The sequence below is a fragment of the Megachile rotundata genome, chromosome 3, assembly GCF_050947335.1.
Source record: "Megachile rotundata isolate GNS110a chromosome 3, iyMegRotu1, whole genome shotgun sequence".
Classification (NCBI taxonomy): Eukaryota; Metazoa; Arthropoda; class Insecta; order Hymenoptera; family Megachilidae; genus Megachile; species Megachile rotundata.
In genome coordinates this window covers 5,015,337-5,033,450 of record NC_134985.1, presented here as the reverse complement: position 1 = coordinate 5,033,450, position 18,114 = coordinate 5,015,337, and positions in this window count along the sequence as shown.

Below are 18,114 nucleotides of genomic sequence, written 5' to 3'. Positions count from 1 at the left end.
TCACTGTTTCGCTTTTCCTTTGTTGATGTTTGTTCGTTCTGAGACTATTGTAAAACGTTCGGTCAAAATACGCATATGTGCATATTCGTTAAAAGTAATTCGTGTCGTAAAGATAAATTTTTCGACGCATAAAAATAAATAAAGTAAATTTAATATTGTCGGTAATACGTGTTGTGCGATCGCAATAATACATCTTGCAATAACTGATTCTTTTCTTTGAATTACTCATCGCGCATAATGTGTCATGTGTACATGGTGAGGAACTTTCGTAAACGAATTGATGTGGAAAAAAGGTGGATATTTTTAACGTTTCGATACTAAGGACTGGACAATCGTGGTGCTTGTGTGATTGTGTGTTTGTTTAGTGTGGGTTCCGAAAATTGTACTATTATTATACGGAAAACATCAAATATGACAGTCACCCTTTTTACTTGACAATCCCATAGAGCGGGTATCGATATGCTCTTGTGGATTTTAGCGAGTAAATAGGTTTCTTGTCATACAACGATGTACTTCAAAATTAATGAGGAATTCTCGCATCGTAAATTCACTCATGAGGTAAGCGTCCGAGTATTCTTTCATTTTATGTCGTTAAACAAATAATCATTTTTTTGAATTACCTAAAGAAACTGCGCTTGATCTTTACCTTTATTTTCGCTTAATCCGTACAATTAGTTTCGTTAATAAATTTATACTTATTAATAGTTGTGAATTTTATAACTACTTACCGGCTGACGTATTACCGATGATGGTAACTATGTTACCGATATCGCGCGCCTTGTTTGTTCACGACCAGGGTCAATCGTCACGCTTGCACCCGTCGCTCTCGCATCTGAGCGTGCGCTATTCTCGCGCTCTGATTGGTCAATGTTTTTCATTAATAATTCAAAAACTAAGCTTTAACCAACATTTTGGTAAAGGAAAAAGTTGTTCAGAATCACCCTAGCTACCGCCCCCTAAAATTATGCCCACCAGGAGCCGAACACCCTGTATATTCGATTTTCGTGTTCGAAGCTATCGCAGTGACAAGACTTTACTTGATTAACACGTCTATAATTTATAATGAATCCTTCCTAACTGTAATTCGGTTTCTGGATTTATATAATTGAAATTTTACAAAAGTAATAATGTTAGCGCTTTATAATCTACCGCCGCGAGGAATTCGACCTAAGTGAAATTCTCTAAGCGCACCTAAATATGCTTTCGCAAAAATTAGACAGACAGACAATTTATTTGTATCTAATGAATTACTTCTTCGGAACAATTACTCTTATGATTTGACCCGACAACTAAATGGTTCATGACCCTTTTAGCCAAAACGAATACTGACACCAAAAACCAGATCGCTTAATTGGGGAGTTCTGCGTTAGCCAGCTACTAAAACGATCCAACGATACCAGAATCAGATGAACAATATAAGTCTGACAGGGTAGCAAATCAATTGATTGTAACATAAAGTCGTGATTGCTGAACTGCCACCCAAAAAATACGGGCTACAGAGACCAAGCCCCTCAAATGGGAAACCCAGAGCGAGCTCCGAGAATCTGAAGGCGCGTTAGCAATTCGACAAAAGATCAAATATGAGTAGCAGAGAGCTATCGTTTCGATATCTTAGCCTTTCTTGGCGCTAAGTATAGCTCTCTCCCAAAAGAGTTTCAGATACGAGATCGTTTGAATGGGGAGCTCTGCAACTACTAAAACGATCCACGACCAAGTATCTAAATGGCGTATACCCGTTTGACCAATCAAGTATCAAGATTCGTTGCGGCTCTTGACAGAGAAAATTGTTCTGAGTTATTCTTATCAGAGAGAGTTGTGACTAGCTCGACTTCGAAAACTGTTCTGATTTTAGATGGGTTTCGCTCGCCCTTTTATACTCGCAGGTTCGCCGAATTCCTGGAATTTCTGTGACGTTAGAATATCTAAATTTTCATATAAATTCGTTATTATACATTAATTATAAAATTTAACGGTTTAATTATATTTTAAATAGTGCTCTCTAATTTCTGGCTAACAGTTCGATATTAAAATAGTAGTACAATGGTGTTTTAGCGAAAAATACATTTTCTGTCCTTTTCTAATCAACTGCGCACGAATTCTACGAGAGTCGAATCTATTCCGATTTACAGCTTTTTAATTGAAGAAAATAATTGTGGTTCCGGCCATGAGTAGTTTAGTACTAGTTGATTTTACGTATATAAATTGATTTAGCTAATTAATTAATTTAATGTCTGATAATGCCGTAAATAGAAATAGTAGCTCCATCCTTTTCTAGGATTAGCGCTGATCTCAAGGATTTCGGGCGAGTATCGCGGCACGTAGGCACATCATAGCGTAACGGAAATTTCTCATACAAAATTATACATTTATTAGAATTAAAATAAAATAAAAAAATACATTATCTTGTTCTAATCGTTCTAACTTAATGTTCAATTATTTTTATGGAAGATATTACCTACTCTAAATCAAAATCGTAAGATAATTAATATAAATGATATATATATATATATATATTCTGATTACCGACTGTCGAATTTGATAGATATGGTAATAGATACCTAATGTACTGTCGATAATTGGGTATTCTAATCGGTGCATAGAAGATTGTCGTGATGATAGTGGTACAAAAAGAAAGGTTTCTCCATGAACGTTACACAATTATGTATCCAATATCAAATTTGAAAGTTCTGGTACGGATGTATGATATTGATAGAATAAATTGTGAAGCAAGGAAGTAGACTAGAAAATTATGATTATCATAAACTGGAGGATAATAGTAATTATTATTGTAGCAGGATATACATAATTAAACAGGATATACATTGACCCGGTAAAAGCAAGATTTATTAAGAAGATTAGAAATTTTTACAAACAACAAAGATAATTACAAAATGACAAAATTTCCTTCGTACATTGATATAACCGGAGGGTTAGGAGTAGATAATGTGGAATTTATATGCACGCGTTTATTGAAATAGAAGACAAAAAGGGAAAAGACTTTAATCGGATAATAGTTGAAAGTTATAAAGTCCGGTAGAGGTGACAGAAATTGTTGAATTTATTATAAATTTAAATGTATTATTTTAAATTTATTAATTATTGTTGTAGGCATATCACAGGATAGGCAAATGTTAAAAACTGGATTTATTGAAAAGATTGGAACGTTTGATAAGGAAATTAGGTTTTATAAAATTATATTATTTTGTTTGTGTATGTTGAAATCCCGTTAAATCATTTAACACGGAGAACATATCTTATTTGATTAATTAGAATTATTATATATTTCAATAAAATATCTTTTCTGTAACTATAATCCGCGTAACTCTCAATTATTCTTATTTGTCAATTCTAAGCTGCAGGGAGGTATAGCGCAACACCGACCAAGAGGGATCACCACACGCACGGTAAAATTTATATTTCAATATTTCTCGACTGCATGACTCGTTTTAACCAAGCGGCCACGAAACTCTAGCATATCCTTTTTCGGCCGACATACATTCGTCGAACTACCCATATCGAACGAGTGTCCAAGAACGTGGTACTTCCTACTATACAGGGTGTGTCGTAATTAGTGTTACTCCCTAAAAGGATTGGTAAAGAATGTCATTCTGAACAAGATTTTCCTTTGCAAAAATAGGATTTGAAGCGTCTTTTTTGAATTATTAAGGAAAAACACGGACCAATCACAGCGCGAGGATTACGCGCGCCGAGAAGCAGAAGTAATAGTTTTGAGCCGTGTAGCTGACAATGAGCGTGATTATGATCAAGTGCCTATGCACAGGGATAGGGTAAACGTTTAACCCATTGACTGCCAGACATATTTAGAGCGTCTTGCCCTGGGTTCCAAGGTTTTATTTTGAAGAATACATGAAACTTTACAAAATATAATTATATTAAGTTACTGATATAATATTGTAATAGCATTTACAGTAATAAATAGCATTTTTCATTCACCTTTTTAAAATATTTTTAACTGAAATGGCCATTTGTAATTAATCTAAAATTGCAGCACGCACTACGAGATACCTCGTAGTTTGCAGTTTTGATACACACGCTTACTACGAGATATCTCGTAGCTGGCAGTCAATGGGTTAATAAGAAGCCCTTACGCCAAATTTCAGTTAAATAATTAACAGAAGAGTTACAAATAATGTTGACTTACTCATTTTTCGTGAATACGTGCTAAGAAAACTTGAATCAGACTCACCTATTATTTAAAAATAATCCTGTTCCAGTAAAATTGTGTTCTCATGACTTCATCGACCCTAATCTTTTGTGAAGAAACACACTGCGCAATATCTGAAGTCACAATCTGGTCGCCGAACTCATTTCACTTCATTGTCACTCCTAATTGGTATTTTTAACTGTAATATTCTGGTAGTACTGCTCAGTAATTTCCGAATGAGATAACTACACATAAAGAATGCAAATGAAAACACATAGATGATTATTCATAAATAATTTTAGCAACTTTTTATTTTCTCTTTGATGTTGAACACCCGGCGATCTCTCCTAAACCGCCGATTGCAGAAACGGAAGAGTTTCTAGCAACAAAGACATTTGACACCCGAACTGAAGTGGGGGTATGCTTTTCCTCAGAAAAAGGTAAAAACCGTTTTTGCCTTTTAGGAAGGGAAAGGGATAAGGGTTTTCTCGGACGCCTATGAAATAACCGCCGAGCCAGAAACACGGAACTGTTTAATTATTTTGTGATTCCATAATTCGACAGTCCGAACGACCGAAGATGACGTCCAGAAATTTTTCCTTTTTCCGTTCGAAATTTTTGGAGATACGATCGGCAGTTTAGGACAGAAAGTCCGAATCACAACGTAAAAGGGAAAAATTCATAGAAATTGACTAACTGTTCACGCGTGTTTGCTTGTTTACCCATCGTTATTACATTACAAAATTGGTGTAAAGTGACAGGAAAATATTACAGTGAAAAGTGATAATGAAAAATGATATCAACTATTGTGGGGTATATAGTTTACAAATTGTTACGAGCAATGTAATGATCTAGTTACAAGAGTCCATTTTCAATGAAGCAGGAATTAAGCAATGAATGAATGTTATTTTTGTGTAAATTAGGAGTTATAGAAATTTAATTTGCTCGATTAATTACTGTTCAGTATTTAATTTAATTTTTGATATACGGGCTTCTTATTAAAAGTTTAGACTGTCTCGGAGCAAAGCGCTTGTTGATGCACACATTCAGCCGCGAGCCTCAACAGTAATTGGCCCATGTTTTTATTTAATAATTCAAAAACGAAGGTTGAAACCCTATTTTTGTAAAGAGAAATGTTGTTTAGACTCACGTCCCCTACCACGCATTTCCGGGAGTTAGCTTAACATTTCCACCTATTTTAAAAATACCCTGTATACTTAATAACAAACAAACTATGTAACGAAACGATTTCTAGACTATATTTACTCTAAGAGAGAGAGACAAAAATGTGGCGAACTTGTGAAATCATTCCTAGTAGACAAAATTTTTATATGAACCTGTACTTCTTTGATAAACAATTCGAAACTTCTGTCAACGTGATTTATGTTAAAAATAATATGCGTACTCAGAAGTACTAAAAGAAGCACTTTATCATGAATATCTCCTTACCTATCAGTTTAAATAAGAAAATAGTAACTACGAAATTTGTAGTTTAGGAACCCTTGTAAGGAAAAGTTATACAATTTTTCGAGTTGGTGTCTGTTTGCGAAATCAAGTAAAATTGTAAGTAATTATAATTACGCTCCCAATCTTGAAAAGTGAGTATTGATAAGAAAGAATATTTTAGAAACCTTTCAAATGCAGTAAATAGTCTTATCGTTAACTCCAGACATTTGATCAATTGCTATGAATTGAACTGTGGTTTCAGGAACATTAACTTGTATGTTTCAGTAATATGAGGTCATTATCATATCTACTGTTGCCTCAATGCACTAAGCACAAGTGAAAAAGGCAATGTAAATAATTTTGAAAATGTAAATTCTGTCAATTTCTTGATAGAAAAGAATGCAAGTTCAGGAAAATATACTTAAAATAATCAATGTTTAGTTCGTTGAAGATTTTGAAAAAAAAATAAAGAAATGTAGTTTATTTATTTCTAATAAAAAATGTCATAGATTATACTTATTAAAAAATATATTTGATACTTCTACTTCCGACGTAATATGGAAAGCAACTCATTATTTCTCAAAAGTATAGAATCTGGAATTTCGTATGCTACTGTACACGGTACTTATTGTACAGGTGAACAAACCAAATTAACTATTGTTGGGGGACAAACAACTTCTAAATTACTGCGGTCGTTTGGTATTACGCATGAAACACTTTGCGAAATACTTTTTCAACTGTTCGATTTTTTTAATATATCGGCTTTTAAGTCTGAATCTGAATCTGAAATCAGATCGTCAGAGTTCAATTTAACGGACGAAAATTCGAAAAAATACTTGAATAGACATGTGACTTTCAAAATTCAATAAAATCAACTGTTGACATTTACTGTTAGTTTTATGGAGCTAATTAAGAATGTTCAAAATATTAGTTGTTTATAACAAAATTATTTAAACAATATAGTTAAATATAAAATTTGGAAAATTCAGTGATTGTATTCACTCAACGCAAAAAACTAATACGAAAAGTGACACTTCCGGTTAAAATAAGAAGCACATGTGAATATTAAGCAATTATACAACAAGTAATGTGTATTAAAACGTGTTTATTGCTAGATGAAAATATTAGGATTAATGCTACTACTTTCCTGAACATATAAGAAGAAATGAATGTATCTACGCCAGTAGAATTAGAGCAATTTCGCTCGATGCGTGATCGCTCGAGCCAATAGTACCTACCATCGAAAATATTTGTGAATCTTAAGTGCCTATTTTTCTGTTTTAATCGACTGGAACCATAAGCCCTCCATAGTCGCACACCTGGATCAGCCTCTTACGTGCCATCTCGTAGGTTGCCTTTAGTATTTTACTGTGATCTGTTCACCAAGAAGGTCTATACAGTAAAAAAGCTCTACCTTGTTGTTCGAACAATGCCTGAATTGCATAGGTAAGCATTTCATTGAAAATTGTTTCTCTCCTAAGCGTTGTCAACAGTGATTTGAGAAACACGACATGGTGTTCCATGATACACTGCGGTGTAACACGCCTTCCCAGGCAGGGAGCAACGGCGGGCAGTATTTTTAGGCCTTGCTCGTTTATATGTATATCCACAATATTGCTAGCCAACTAATCCTGATACGCATTTGGATGGATTCTAAAAATAAAATCTCGTTGGTGACAAACGAATTAGTGTCCCGCTTAAGACTTTAACAACCTTGTATGGGTTCCACTGAATTTCGTCGCCAGCAAACCCAATCTGAACCATCAGGTAACTGTCCACATTGACGACTTTTTCGTTCCACGACCCCTTTTTTTTCTCATACGAGGGGAAATCTTCGAAAAGACCCCCCCCCCACTCCCCGGGGGAGGAGCGGGGGAAGTGTGGGATTTGTACTCACTAAAACCCCTCGGTGGTGACCCTCGGGTAGGTGAGCCCGGGATCCTCCTCCGGCTCCGCGACTCACCCCCGTTATGCGCAGAAGGCACCCTCCTCGTGAGCGGGGGGAGAGAAACTCCCCCTCCAAGAAAATCCCAACCCCTATTTGAGCCGACCACGCCACCACGATCGCCGTCGGCTCGCCCCTCGGCCGCATGCAATGGTGCCCCAGGTCCCCCGACCCGTCACACCTGCGGCAATGGCGGACGCCGTCAAACAGGGCATTCGGGACCCCGGACGGAAGTCCGCCAAATCCCGAAAAACTATTGACACGGAAGCTGTCGCCGGGGAGGACGACAGCCCCGTCACCACACCTCTCACACTCACACTATAAACAGCACTTACAACTCTCACACTACAATATATTACAATAATAATAGGTCTCGCATCTCACCAATCCATTCACGCAAGCCCACATTCATTCTTCGCACACACGCACAAACCCATTCACCCCAACCCATTCTCTCCCACCCAATCAGACAATGCGGTCTAAAGGACCGCGGGTGACGCGGGGAGGCCGCGCCGCCCCACTAACCTCAGGATGGAGGCTGGGCAGCCGAAACCGAATTTCCCGGTCTGCGCCTCCTTCTAACCGCGACCACCCCGTGCCGCTCCCTCTCACGTTCCGCCTTCTCTTTGTGAGACATTACTGTCTCACAAAAAGAGGCCACAGCATTCCATTCACTTTCACTCTTCGACATTCTCTCTACAAGCGTACCCACACTCACATCCACACCTACCTCGCATTGCAGAAAATACCGAGGCCACGCAAACGCCGGACACTCACCCAGCGTATGCTGAGCGGTGTCCGTCACATTCACACCACATTCATAACACCCCGGCGATCGTTCCCTGCCGATCCAGCGCCGGTATCAACCGAAGCACCCGTGCCCGGTCAGCACCTGCGTGATCCGGAACGAGAGCCGCCCGTGGCCGCGATCCATCCACTGCTCCATTCGTAGAAGGATCGCCCCGACCGCGCGCTTCTCCGCGGCCCCGTTGGCGATAAGCTCCGCGCGCCAGCGGGAAACAGCGACACGGTGGGCCTGGAGCCTGACCTCCTCGACGCTTGGCTCCGGCGGGCCACCCTGAACATCCCCGTCCAGACGGAGGGCGCATCGGTGACGATACACCTCCGCCTCCACCTCCACCTGATATTTCAAGGGGATTACACCCGCCAGAACCGTCGCCGACTCCCAGGAGATCGGGCGGTATTTCATAACCACCCTGGTCGCCAGCTGTCCCTCCGCACGCCGCAGAACTGTCTGCGCGCGACGGCTGACGCCCAGGTCAGCAGCCCAAATTGGGGCGCCGTACAGGGCCATACTCCGCACGACCCCCATGTAAAGCCGGCGAACCTTCTCACTCGGACCCCTCAGGTTGGGTAAAAGACACGCCAGCGCGTCTGCCACGCGGCCCAACCTAGGGGCCAGAGCGTCGAAGTGGCCTTTGAAACTCCAGCGGCTGTCCAGTCGGAGCCCGAGGTAACGCATCTCGGACCCGATCTGGATCTCGACCCCGTTAACCCGGATCAGAGCTCCGGCCGGAGATTTCCCCCCACGTGTGCGGCAGAAGGCCATCACCTCCGTTTTGTGGGGAGCCACCTCCAGCCCGAGCCCCCGGATGTCCGAAACAACCACCGAGGCTTCCAACTCGGCGAGGCGGACGGTCCTATCCCAGTCGAGCCCCGTTGCCAGAATATGTGTATCGTCCGCGAAACACGTGAGATACAGTCCCGGCGGCAACGGGGCCGACAGGGCGGGGTCATACCCCACTATCCACTGGAACGGCCCGAGTGCCGACCCCTGGGGCACGCCCCGCCCAACTTTCCACGATCTCTCCGCCCCGGACCAATCAACGCAATGAATTGACCTCTCGCGGAGATAGTCCCCGATGATCCCCGTTATCTCCGGAGGCACTCGGAGCCTCTCGAAACCGTCCTCTATAACTCGGTGGTGCAGGGTGTTGAACGCGTTCACAATGTCCAGCGATATACCAATCGCCACCCCGTCCCTGGACGTGGCCGACTTCGTTATTCTGCGGACTCTCTTTACCGCGTCTACCGTGCTACGTCCCCTGCGGAAGCCAAATTGACACCCGGCCACGTCCGGACCATCTCCGGAGAGGTGCGCCACCAACCTGTTCCCCGTCTGGCTTACCCCCCTTCTTTAAAAGGACCAACCGCCCCGCCTTCCATATAGATGGAAACTTACTTTCCCTGAGGCAGGCGCTAAAGAGACCGGCTAACCTCTCTCCCAAGTGAAGGAGTACCAAGGCCCAGACCCGGCCCGGTATGCCGTCAGGACCCGGAGCAGTATTCCGGGCACTTGCCCGCCTGACGGCATCAACGAGTTCCCCCTTTGAGAGACCCCCATATCGTCAATCCACTGAAGGCGGGCCGGCGACCCGGAGCGTGTCGAGGGACTATCATCCCGCGGAAACAGCGTTTCCACGACGCGCCTCAGTGTCTGGGGGTCGAGGCTCTCCATTATCGGGGGGGACAAAGCTCATTATGAAATCGAAACGGATATCAGTATTTGTCAGTGTTTAAAAAATCAAAATTTAAATCAAAATTTAAATCAAAATAGTACAAAGTTGTATTAAAAAAATTTGCAAAATAATGTTAATTTTGAACATATTTTTTAAACAAATAAATTTTTCAAAAATTCACTTAGGCCATATTATTGGCCTTCTAAAACAGAAAAATTTGCACTTTTAACTTTTTGTCTAGACCTAATAGTTCCTGAGATATTCGAGAGAATATGTTTTGCAACCCCAACTTTGGGGGCCATTTTCACCCCTTCAGCATGGACGATGGCCGATAAAAAAAAATACGTGTCAAATATTTTTTTGCGTTCTATATCATACTCAAAGCGCATCAAAATCGGCGATTGGCGATTGGGTAATGTCCCTTGTAAGCTAAAAAAACACACTGACCCTGACTACGATAGTTGAAAATAGTCGGAGGCGAAAATACTGAGGTATTTTTAATTTTGCGCCGCCTCCGAAAAGGTTGAAATGTATTTAGTATGCTGCCTAACGAGTAAATAGGTTTCATTCATATCTGTTACGTAATTGTATGATTGAATGAAATAGAAATTACTTCATTAGGAAATAGAAATTATTTTATACTTTTTAGTGCATTTCGAAGTCGGTGTATTTTTTTTCTGAAAATTATTTTATATATCCAATAAATTTTCCCTTTTTTCCTCTATTATCAAGTTTCCTCAATTGCCTTAAAACTTTACAACGGGTTGTGCATCCAAAAATTTTTAGGTGTTGTAAACATGTTCGTTTTCCATACCGAAGATCATAACCAGTCTTTTCATTTGCTTTTGTGAGACTGCTATTGTGCAGATATGTAGCCACTCTTACTGCTTCACCCCACAAGATTTTTTCGTCCTGACTACTTATCATTGTTCTTACTTTTTCTATTAAAGTTCTGTTCATTCTCTCAGCCCTACCATTTATTTGCGGTATGTGTGGTGATGTATAATTTAACTGTATGCTTTTTCCTCTGCACCATGTCTTTAATTTATTATTAGTATGTTCTGTCCTATTATCACAACGGATTTCCTTAGTATTTCTTTCTCACTTAATCTCTGTCACTTTTATAAATTCTATCATTTTTAACAAAACTTCTACTTTTGATTCCATTAGATAAACTGTTATAAAATTCGTATAATGATCTGTAAAAGTTATAAAATATCTATATCTATCCCATGTCTTTGGACTAATGGGTCCACAAACATCTGTATGTGCTATTTCCAATGGTTAAGTAGCCTTTTTTCTTTGGTTATCAAATGATTGCCTACTTAAGTTAGCTTCTAAACATCAATCATATTTGCTTATTTCATGCAAGATCTGGTCTTTCGTTATCTTTATTCCTTTTGATATGTTCAAGAGTTTCATCATGTTACTTAAGCTTAAATGTCCTAACCTATAATGCCACAACTCTACAGGATTATATTTTGTAGTTATAAATACACTACCTTTTCTATTTACTTCCTTTGCAGCATAGAATCCTGCCTCATTTCTTTTTTCTTCAAAAATAACGTTTTCATTTGCACTTATTCTTACTAGGCCATTATAAAATTCTATTCTTTCTCCTTTCTTGTCTACTATACTTACTGACATCAAATTTCTTTTTAATTCAGGTACGTACTTCACAGTTTTTCACTTCAACTGTTCCTATCTGTTTCGTGGCATCTCCACGAATTATAATTCGTTAGGGTTTATTTTATTTTACATTTTTACAAATACCAGATGGCTGGCAATTTGTACCAGGGACAGTACCCAAACTATAAATCACCAGCATGTTTATTGCACGCAAATCAACAAGACCGTTTTTGAGAGTCAGTTTATTACTTAATACGGCAGTTAGAATATTTTAGATTTTTTGAAGTTCTCAGCGGCCAATTGCCCGTGCCATAAACATGAGTTTCCGGAGGGTCGACAAACTGACCCTGGTGACCGTCATTCCCGTCAGGTAATCGGCACTCATACCCATCGGAAACTCCATCAAATTTTGTTTAAACATTTACCGTTACGTCTTCTACTTCCACTGATACTTCCTACTTCCTACAAATCGCGTTTCAAACGCAAGGAAGTAGGGATAGGTCAGTGGTGCCTAAATTCAATTGGTTAGAAAAATGACTAATGAGACGAAGAGGTGGAAGTACACACTTTTCTTGTACGCAAATAGAGAAACCGTTAGTTAGTTATACCAAAAAACTCAGAAGAGAAACATCATAATCTCTTCAACCGGGAAACATTATAATCCCGCGTTTCGTCTCAAAGTCCATACAGTTTCATTTTTACTCCTAATTAAACAGTTACTTTTCATAATCGCAAATCTTGTACTTTTCTCTCTTACACAACTACAACCCGAAATATTTTCTACCTCCGTAAAAAGTCGTAGGAATTTACGAAAAAACACTATCTGTATGGCTATCATTACACCCTTTTGACTTGCTACACTAATTTCTGTGTTTACTGACCTGCTATTTTACTCTAAATCGTTTGTTATATGTATTGTTGCACCTGAATCCAATATACATCCCGCACTTGCTACATGTGTTAAAAACGCTATTTTAGGACTCTCTTCCTTTTTAAATTTTCCTTCTTGATTCCTGAAAAAACAATCTCCCTCCAAATGATTAGTTTTTTTGCAAAACTTGCAACTTTTGATCTCTATTCTACAATATTTTGCCATATGTCCTAGTTTCTGACAATTATAACATTTTACATAATCCAGTTTTTTATTGTCTGTACTCTTATTTGTATACTCTGCATGTCCCTTCTTACTATGTTTCTGCCATCTCTCTTTTATGTTTTAAAAACCTACTATTTCTTTCTCTTTGGTGTTTCCAGCTTCTTCGACTAGGAGACGAAGGCGTAATGGGTAAATAGGAACTTTCACGTCGGCCGTTCAAGTTCTTGAAGGTTGTCAATCTTCGACTCATTGTGCCCCCACTGTAATGGAGTTTATACATTGTATTATTTAGGCTTGATATTGGGGCAAGTATTGGCTAAGGACTTATAGTTGCTCCGGGACTTCACAATAGTATACTTAGGTCAACGAAGGTTGTAAATCTTCGTTCCACAGAAGGTGACAGGTATCCTTAACACCGTGAAAAGAGTTCGATTGTGGGCTCGTGGTGGCTCAGGGACCGTCACAAAAATATATTCAGATCAATGAAGGTTGCTAGGCTTCGTTCCACATCATACAAACCGTACCCTCGTGCCTTGGGTGATAACTGGTATCACTAGAATCTCTTTTAAGAATAATTCGTAAATGTGAATGCGCTTCTCAAGAGATTCACCAAGACTGTCCGAGTTACCCAAAAAGGAAGATCTGAAAAGAAAATTGTCTTGACGACGAAGATCTCCCAGGGATATGTTTATCATGCGAATCTCTGAGTCGAAGGGTCGTCGAATGAACTGAAGACACAACTGAGCGAATAGAAACGCAAGACCTTCACTCCTCGCGCACATGGTACTGAGTGCTTGAGCACGAGTGTGTCTGCCAGTCGTATGGACTTAGCTTTTGTAAACACTGTATACCGCAGGAGATGCACAGTTTAGAACACGAGAAAGAAACTTCTTTAAAGAAAAATATATTGACGTCCGAAGGATGGAATATATTTTAGTTCGTTAACAGGACTGTTGACAATAGTTTAGAAAGTTGAGTCAACTACCTGTTATCTTTTTGTGCGATTTATGTGTACATTGCTTCTCCTACACGATTATAATGACGTAATAAACTGGAAGCCTTTGTAGGTTCGAATTGGACACGTACGGCGAAAAGAGGCGATTTTATACAAGATTCGTCATGCACGAAATAATCCATTTGGCGCAATGGAGATAGAGGCCAAGATATTTATTAGTTAGCGATTTAAATTGTTTATAATATTCAAATGTTCAGGTGACGTCACGATATTCAGGGTTATAGCGACGATGCGATGCACATAATTTGCATGATTGCATTGTAAAGCAATGTTGGAAACCTAATTATTACTGGAATGAATACAATACCCCAAAAAAAGTCAGCAAACACCGAGCGCGACAATTAATGTTTATTCACTACGGTGTTTTCTTTATTGTAATTACCTGTGGTGCACTAAATTATTTTTCTCACGAGGCATCGACCCGATTGTATTTGGCTGCCGATAAAAGTAATATGCGTTACAAAATAATAGAAGTACATTATCAATCACCACTTCAGTTAATGATTTGCGAGTAACCGTCCTTATTGGTCCTGCGACAATGTACTTACGGGTTTAAGGATGTCCTACTACTGAATTAAAAAAAACACGATAAAATTTCGAAGTAATAATATAAAATGTAAGTGCAACAGTGATTACATTTTGGCAAATAAGAATAAGAATGGCAATAACAATAATATCACGCAATTCGCATTATCTTAACGTTCTCATCCAATAACTATTTTTTTCAGGTTTTTTTTTTTATAAATGGCGTATTATCGCCATCCTTTTTAACAACCGTGTAATTACTTTTTATAGAAATAAATGTCTTTTTTATAATGTAGATGTTTTTACTTTTTTGTTCCATATTGCAGTATAAACTGAATAGTTTACCTCCATTTGCAACAAACATTAAAGGTAGTTAGGTTAAAGAATTATATTTTATGAAGATAAATTAAAGTAGGGGAACTAGAACGGCTAAATTATCGCTTCTTTCTCTATTCCTTAGTCATATTTTAACATCTCGCATACATGTTCGTGTAACAATATAAACGTAGTATGAATTCAAGTGACAATAATGTTAAATATTATCATTACTAACATCGACACGTGAAATATTACCTTGCTGAACCTGTTAGACGACAAGAATTATTTTGTGTGGAAGGAAAAGGTTGAAGGTATATTGAGGTCCAAGAAATTCTGAAGAAGGATTCTAAGAAATCAAACCGCCGCGCCATCAAAACCAGAATCTTTCTGAACATCGGATTAACAATAAAGTATGGAATGAATGAGACGATGAGAAGTATGCAGAGAGAACTATTATTTTGAATACAATGAATAAACCACAACTGTTAAGGTATAGCAATGAAAGAAATACTGTTAAATTATGGAATTTAATTAAAAATAACATGACAATCGAAACTGAACAACTAAAGGCAGGATCTTTAGCTAAATTAACGATTTCTCGTACAAAGAAGGATGAAAGTGTGGATGTATGTATGAATAAATCTGAGTATAAATCTAAATATGACTAATAGGTAAGGAGATTAAAATAAGAAATTTAAGAAAAGCAAAAATTGTGTAGGGAACGGAGGTCCAGCATGGGAATAAAGCATTATATGTACACTAAAGATAAAATACAAAGTATTATTAAGGAAATATGAAATGGAAAAATTCAATACAATTACAACATCCATGGATATGAACGTGAAAATGGATAACGATGAAACAAGTAGAAAATGCAACGAAAAGCGGTGCTAGAAACTTATAGAGAATAAATGTATAGTGTGACGGATCGGTGGGGGGGGGGGGGGGGCGGGCGGAAGAAAAAGTCCCTGAGGTGGAGGGTGGCCAGGGAAAGCGGTCCTCCACGTCCCGATACGCACACCCACGGACGATTTCTTTAAAGGGGCGCCAGTGCAACGCACGTGTCCGGGGGAATCGCCCTTCCGGTTGCTCTTCCGGGAGCGATACTCAAGGGGGCACAGAAAATAAATAGAGAATCCACGAGTATCTATATAAATTTAACTTTATTGCGGGCCGAAGCGAGCCCTTCGAAAAGAACGAGAACGAGCCCCTTGTGGTACAGAGTTCGGTGAGGGAACTGGGTCGCGATCGCTAAGTGCGACGAAGGTATCGCGACACGGGGGCTCACGGTACGCGCGAGTGATACAAAATCAAAAAAGAAAAGAAAAACGTGGTACGCTTTGGGGAGCACGCCCTCTTGGGGGTCGTGGACAGCAAAGGGAACGCTGGATCTAGACGTAAAATACAGCGGGAAAAGAAAAAAGAAATAACCCGTACTGGGGTCAGCGGCCCAGAATCGCGGAAACGGAAGACGCAAATCGGTATACGGAATTTCCACGAGTACGGTCTCTAGGGTCCTCGTCGCCGGGGCTGGTGGTCCTATCACCAGGGACCACCCACACGCACACACGCTCGTAAACACGCTCGAAAATCTCACAGAAGGCAAAGATCCTACCTTTTCTTTTCCTTGGCGGATGGGTGTCGTCTCCTCCGTCGGACGGGTACACACGACAGCTCGGACATACGCACTCACGACACAAAAGAAAGGGGAAGAAAAAAGAAAAAGAAAACGAAGGGTTTGTCGCGCAGTGCAAAAAAACGAAAAAAAAATAAAAAGGAAAAGCGGTTGGTACTTTGCTCGCAGCGATTTTACAACTCGTTTCACGGCTCGCAGGCTTCTGATCTCCGTATCTGCGGTTCGGATCTTCGGTGCGCGGAGTTCCCCTCCCCGAGGATTTCGGCGCCGGGTATGGGCTAAGTCGTGTGTTTTGGCCAGGTCCTGGGGCCCCTTCGGGTGGCAGCTGGGGTGGCTCGTTCCCAGGCCTGGCGTCCTTCGGTGTTGTCTCGACCGGTCAGTAAGCGGCTTCCGTCGTTGAGTTCCATCCCGTGCCTCCGTCTCTCGAGTTGGGGTTTTCCCGCGACCGAGGCCGCGGATACCTCTTCTTTGGGTGCTGATTCTTCTGCAGGTGCCGGGGGAAAAGGAGGCGCGAAAATAATAATAAAACAAAATGAAAGATAAAACAGAAAAACCACTCTCACACTTCCATACGCCCCGCCGCGAGGGGTTGGCAGGGCGGAGGAGAGAGGCCGGCGGGCCTAGTGGCTACTCGTAACGAGGCATAAAAATATGCCTCATTTTAAATTCTTTATCACAACACAACAATGATCCTCGACAGTTTCATATAAAAAAATTAAAAGGTTTTTTGAAAGGTACCATTCAGTACATAATGAAATTCCAAAGAAATTCATATAAAAAAATTGAATGCGAATAGTCAATAGTCGCGTTAACATTAACAAAAAGCGAGCTAAAAACAATGGTGGAAGGAGTGAAATAAATTATATGGATTGAAAGAGTATTGAGAGAAATTGCTTTAGAGGAACGACTGACAAAAAATTGAATCGTAATTGTTCGAATGCAATGAAGTTGGCAAATGGAGACTAGTTTAAGACAAAATCAAACCTATTAAATTGTAGATGTTATTTCAAGTTGATATTATTTGATATAATTTTTCTAATCGTCTGGAGTGTGAGAGCGTGGAAAATTGTATGCCGTGAAACTAAGAGTAGTTATTATTTTTAAAATTGATTCGTTATTACTATTAACCTTAGTATTCAATCCTTAACATTTGTATCAATCTTTACGAAAGGACTTTCACTAGACCAAATTATCATTAGCCTTTAGATCGTTCACGCTATTCGGTGAGTAATTACTCATTATCAGCACTATAGTTGACACCAAAAAGGACAGTACGAATAGTATTCCTGGATAGTGTTATAAGATCAAGCAAAATCACGAGGTAATCAATAATAAATTACAGATACTTGGTAGAATGGAGAATTATTTGGCTGGTGATAGAAAAAATTAAAAAATATAATACCTAAGCGTAACAACAGTAAGTAACGTTAACATTTCAGTTCTAGAAGCATTATACAGTGGATATTCTATATAAGCAAATCTTTCGGGTCTGAGGTTTTGCGTATATCGTAGAGGTCCTACATTGATTGATGTCTTGCCGAACGTAGAAAAGGACAGAAGAGAAAAATATCACTGTCGCCGTTTGCGTATATCGTAAAGGTGCTACATTTCGAGCGAAGGAGACCGAACAAGAATAAAACTTTTTTATTTTTGATTTTTTTTTGTTGAAATTTTTTCCATCATATTTGTAACATTTTTCTCATTAAAATGAGATCAAACGATACAATTATATAACGATTAACGATTATATAACGATTAAAATGAGATCACGACATACTTCGGGACATATTTACTTGTAATTTCAAGTGTTACGTGTACATCGATGATTTTACTCTAATAAGATATTGCAAGTAAATATA